The sequence below is a fragment of the Bombus vosnesenskii genome, unplaced genomic scaffold, assembly GCF_011952255.1.
Source record: "Bombus vosnesenskii isolate JDL3184/JDL3185 unplaced genomic scaffold, Bvos_JDL3184-5_v1.1 scf7180000013410, whole genome shotgun sequence".
Taxonomy (NCBI): domain Eukaryota; kingdom Metazoa; phylum Arthropoda; class Insecta; order Hymenoptera; family Apidae; genus Bombus; species Bombus vosnesenskii.
In genome coordinates, this window is record NW_022883032.1 from 542,425 (window position 1) to 548,424 (window position 6,000).

Genomic DNA, 6,000 nt, shown 5'->3' on the forward strand with positions numbered 1-6,000 from the left:
AATTATATAAGGACGACAATAACCATTGGAGCGATCCTTTTGTTCACGTCCCATTAAGTCTTCCAAGCAAATTTCTCCTTTACATGAAAATAATAGACTTTAGCTAGCCTGCTGGAATATTTATTGGTGTATTTAGGAAATGTTGTTATATTATATTTTCTATGAAGCCGGAAGGGTATTAATACATGCGGTTGGTTGCATCTGATTGTTCTTTATGTTCTATGAAGCTTTCCTTATTGCAATATCGTAAACCATTGAACGATTTTAAAAATATTTTTGTCCGATTTTAAAAATAGTTTGTCATAATTATTGAAATAATGTTTCTTGAAAAATTAATTTGACATATGAGCTTCCAATTCCACTTTGTGATTCATGTATTAGCGACGAAGGAACTGATTTTTCTTTCTTTTAAAAATGCTCCTTTTCTTTTTAGGATTTAATTTGGAACAAGTTTTATCAAAATCGAAATTTCTCGAAGAATTTTCAGAAATAACATCCACTCGCCTCTTCCGTTAAATTCGCATGGTTCCATAATCACATCCTAATTATAACAACCTATTTACGTACCAGCATATCGGTTACGAGAATTCCATTTCACCCACCCTTTACGTCGTTACTTTCTCACCACGACATCTCGTCTCTAATTGGCTTGACCCCGTGCAGCTGACCATTGTGCAGATGTAACCGTTTGAATTTGAATCCGGGAAGAAGGGAAAGAGAGGATCGTAGGAAAGCATAATTTTTCACTTTAACGACCGATGACCATCCGTGTCTCCTCCTTTCGAGAGTGAATGTACGACAGCGTGCACCCTTTGAATCCTCTTTCCTGCAATGGTCACACCTCCTCTTGCTTCTTTGCCGGCGCACGTACGCGCCACTAATGATGCGACGAATTTGCATATCAATCGCGATTTACCAACCTCCTCGCCTTACGGCACCGGTAATGGTTGTTTCGTATCGCTTCGTTGCGAACACGACCAGATCTCGCTTTCACCGTCTTTGACGTAGCAGTATGAAACCATAGCAAAAATAGGAACCATAAAAAATGAAACTATGGACGTTATTCTATTCCTACACGCAAATGTGTTTCAAACAATTTCGCTGCTTTATTATGGAACAATTTTGTAAATGTGGAATAGGTAAGTAGGAACTGTTTGTTGGTAGGAATTGAAAGAAAAATTTTGCAGAATCTGAAGAGCTTCTTGGAAAATTTTATAGTAATTCTATTTCCTATTTGTTTTCTTGTCTTCCATACGATAAGTTTTTCGATATAAATAGGATAATAACTTTTTATATTAAAATATATATGATTCCATTTGAAAAACGATCAAGATCTTAAAATCTGATAAAAATATGCCTTCCAAGAAGAATGTCATTTGCCATTGCATGTGCATCTTCAAGCATTGTCCTCTGAAGTTTTTCATATGACCATTAATAACAAAGATATTTAGGTACTCCATCCTGTATATTTACGATAGACCTGTAGGTTATTTTTATCAAAAGTTTCTCAATTTCGATCTTCTTAAAAATATTTTTTTTTGTTTTTTAAATTCTTAATTCGCCTATTTTTGCTATATATGTTACTGCCATATTGAATATTTTTTTAAAATCATTCTATTGTTGTAGAATAATTTGGATTTAGAAAATTAAAGAATTTGGGATGTATTGGCAAAGAAATACATGAATTTTCCCTGGAAATTATTTGTTAATTTTTCGTATTGAGTTACGAAATAGCGTCGGATTGCTACGAAATGTCAGGGGAAACTGCGGAAGAACGTTCAAAAAATTAGATGGATAGATCCTCGCTCTGCAGGAAAGCGTCGGAGCGTCATTTGCCTCGAATAACTACACGACAGATGTTGAGTCGTTAGCGAGCCATTATACGAGTGTCGTCACGCGTTTCAAAACTTGACTTTCCATGTATCCCATGGAATCCACGAGCCTTCCACGCCAACAATGGAATCACGTCGTTTGCAAATATTCTTGTAAGGCCATTGTCGTCGTCGTTGTCGATTCTAATGCAGCACGGACAATCGAATCAAAGAGGATCCGCCTTCACGATCCACCGCTTTCAAATTTTGATATTCAAAGTGTGTTTTGAAAATATGTTCTGCGCTGACTGATGAAGGTATAGCGGAGGTAGTTTTGTGAATACGACATTGTGTCTACATATTGTAAACCATTGACTGAGTTTATTCGTTATTAATTCGTTATTAACATATTTTTATTAACATATTAATTAAATTCGTTATTAACATATTTTTGTTGAAAATCGTGAGATTTTTAATTTCAGAATTTTCTTTTGAATAGTATTCATACAAGAATTGGCACACCGATATAGATTGGAAACACTGCATTTGCAAAGTCTGCACTATATCTGAAACAATTTGTTCACAATGCAATGGTTGAAAAACAAAAGAATTTAAGTCAATTTCTTCAGATCTAAGTCGGCGTTCTATTAATTATTGTTTATTTACTTTTTAGAGGTTTTCATGCAGATTCATATTTTTGTGAATGCAGCTTAAGGAATGAAATGTAAACACACTCGCTGAACGTTATAACGAGTGCCATACTTTGAATATTCTATATATTTTCCTGTATTTCATGCATGTTTTTTTAATTTTAGAACTATAAATGCATAAACATCAGAGTCTCTTTATATAACATCTTCTTACGAACGTAACGTAAATACATTCCTATTATTCTAATAAAGTGGAAAAAGATCACTAAGATGATATATGTAACTTAATTTTTAGAAACCAATCGACTTGGAATATTCCAACTCTCAAGTACAAATTTATCATCCTGACAAACCAAATCTGCAACTCTGGCTCTTATCTAACACTTTCCACCATATGATACATCACGAACATCGAAGCAAATCATAGTGAACGTGCAGCAGTACGAATTGGCGTTGATTTTGCATTAACTTTTGACCCGGCCGGGCCAGCGGCGCGGAAATGATCGATAATCGTTACGAGTATGGCCGATGAGTGTATACGTTTGCCGGATATCGGCTATACCTGGGTAGATATTTATCGATACGGATCGATAGGAGGCTTGTACATAAAAGATATCTTGATATTCTCGGTGAATCTTCGGCAACTTTGCCAAGCAACTGGTACCGCGTGGCTGAAGGCGATATGAAGCCCGCGAATTACTTGATTACAATACATGGGAATCGACTGGTCTATAACGGCGGTCGTTATTTAATACTCATTATTACGGCTGATTTGCCGCTGATCATAGTTACCGTGAATTACGAACGGATCAATTTCCGGACAACGATGAATCGCTGACAGGTGCGTGCTTAGAGATAAGTATTTATGGCTTGGAGGAGTGTAACGCGAGAGTTCATGGGATATTTGTGCCTGCTTGAAGCTGGTTCGATCTTTCATTACGGACGATGATCGAGACTCGTCTAGTTTGCATACTTGGTCGTTGTAGATTTATCGACTTTTCAACACCAGACTACTTGTTCTCCTTATGCTCGTAACTAGGCTAGTTATTCGATGAAAATGAAACTGTATCGGTTTCCATCTATTATTAGAAAGTGAATGAAGTTTTAACTCTTTCACGGTGTAGAGAATGATGTGACGAGGAGAGAATAGCTTCGAAACTAATTATCTTTTTATTGTTAAAATTGCATATATGATGATGCTCTTGTGCACGAATTGACCAACTAATAATAACAGAGAATTACCAAGGTATAAGTTATAGCATATAGACTTCTGTTTTATGATCTTATCATTTTTCGCTAAATAGGATAATCGAACAGCTCGTAACTTGTAAAATATATTGGTCAAATTTCATTTACTTCGTCGCCAGACTCGTACCTGTTTTACAAGAACCTCGTAAAATTTCACTAACAATATTAAATCAATGGTGCAACACGAGTGAGATCGTAGTAAAATATATTCTTATACTTTCTGCTTCGTTACTAACAACGCAGTCTACATTGACGATGTTGCATTCAAAGCATATATATATATTCAGAAATTTTAATAGATTTGCATCGACACTTTAGCCGAGGGGGAAATGACCGGTTTGGGTAAAACGATGCCGAGTTTACCATCACCTGATACGTGGTAAATAGGGGGCACGATGACGCAGGTGTCGGCTTCGTAGAGCGAGAATTCTTCGCGCGTGATCGTGTGACTTTATTAACTGATATTCCATTGAATAACCAAAAGGTCTGTACGCAAAATTGTACCTCTCGGTCGCAAATTTCAATAATAACTAATAATTTCCCAACTGACATGCGGTACAGTACCACACGCGTGTGTCCCCAGTCGTGTCAAAATTCCTATGTCTTCTCGTCATAACCGCCATCCAGAAAATTACACGGTGAATAACGACGAGAAACTGACAAAGAAAGATGAAACGCATACCTCGAATTTCTTTACGTCTTTAACACTCTGCTTCGAGAAGATGGATTTATACATTTTAATGCATGAAAATTAACAGCAATAAAGATGAAACAGCACGGCGACGGAACAGGTGTACGAAAAATTATTATCATTCCACCGAATGCAATCACCGTCACGATGCAAAATTACATCCTACCTTCTACTAATTCAATAAACCAATTATAAAAGAAGATACAACGAATACTTTCATCGTTGGGAACGAGCAATAAAGAACCTGGAGAACCATTAACCAACCGTTTGCTTATAGCACGATACTCGATCGAGAATAATATGAGAAAGAAGAACCGATTGAATGTTCGACCGGCACGAAACGCTCGATATCTCGTCCATCGTGTAATTGCCGCAATAATATCTGTGATAATCCGCCATTAAGATCGGACGAGCGACTCGTGTGGCAAATTCCATGCTGACTTTCTCGCGTGGACGCGAAAGTCCGACGCAGAACGGTGCGCTCGTTCACGTGGGTCGCTCAATTTTTCGTCTACAAGCTGGCCAGGATGCGGTTTCCCGGGATTGCAGTCGGCTGCAATTACTTGCAGCCTGGCCGGTAAGCCGAGGCGGGACGACCCCTAACCCCTGGGCACTGTCTGCTGCCACGGAGGCTGCTGGTAATCACGTATCCTACCGTACCCTTCGTGCACGCCGCGCCGAGCGAAGGGAGAAAAGGGACAAGTTTGCGAAGGAAGGTGAAAGATGAGGAATGAACGAGGAAGGAACCTGAAAGGTCATGGAGGAGAGGGACGAGGCAGAGGAAATTGAAAGAGGGGAAGGAAATGAAATTGTTGGAGGGAATAGAGTAAGAATATAGAGGCGTTGGGGAAGAAGGGTGAAGATGCGAAATGTTTAGGGAAGTCGAGTTGTGGAATTGAAAAGAGAAATGTAAAGGTTGAAGGATAAAAATAATAAGAAAGATGATAATAAAAATCATCGTCGTCATATGTTACATCGAACATTTTTCTTTCGATTGTTGTATGACTAAACAAAATCTGTTTCCAGTTTGATGGACTTGTAAATAATACATGGATTGTGACTAATGCGTTTGGTTTGAAAAATATCTATAATTGATAAACGTGTCTTTCGATGGAGGATGGTTTAATCTAATTTCCACTTATGCTTTTTGTCGAAAACATTGTTAGGCATCTTATTTTTCCAATAATTGAAGTAATATTTTTTGGTCCATATGAACATACAATATCAAACAATGAAATCCTATGGAATAATACGAAAGGAACAAGCAGTTTTTAACAAGGAAGTGAAATAACAAAGAGATTTTGAAGTTGAGGAACATAATTGAAGACGAAGGGAGAAACTGATAGGGAGGATAAAAAAGGCTGTTAAAGGAGACTAAAAGAAGAAAGCAATTTATGCGTGCGCTACACGACGCAGCAACGTGCAATTTTATCACATGCTCGCGAGAATAATCGTGTTGGAATTGATACTGCGATCCATGGTACTTGCAGAATATAAATTAGAAGTAAGAATGTATCGCAAGTGATGGGTATGCAGTTTCGTGAAGTGGAAATGCAATAAGTTAATCTTGATGGGGCGAGTGAAAAAAACTGCTCACATT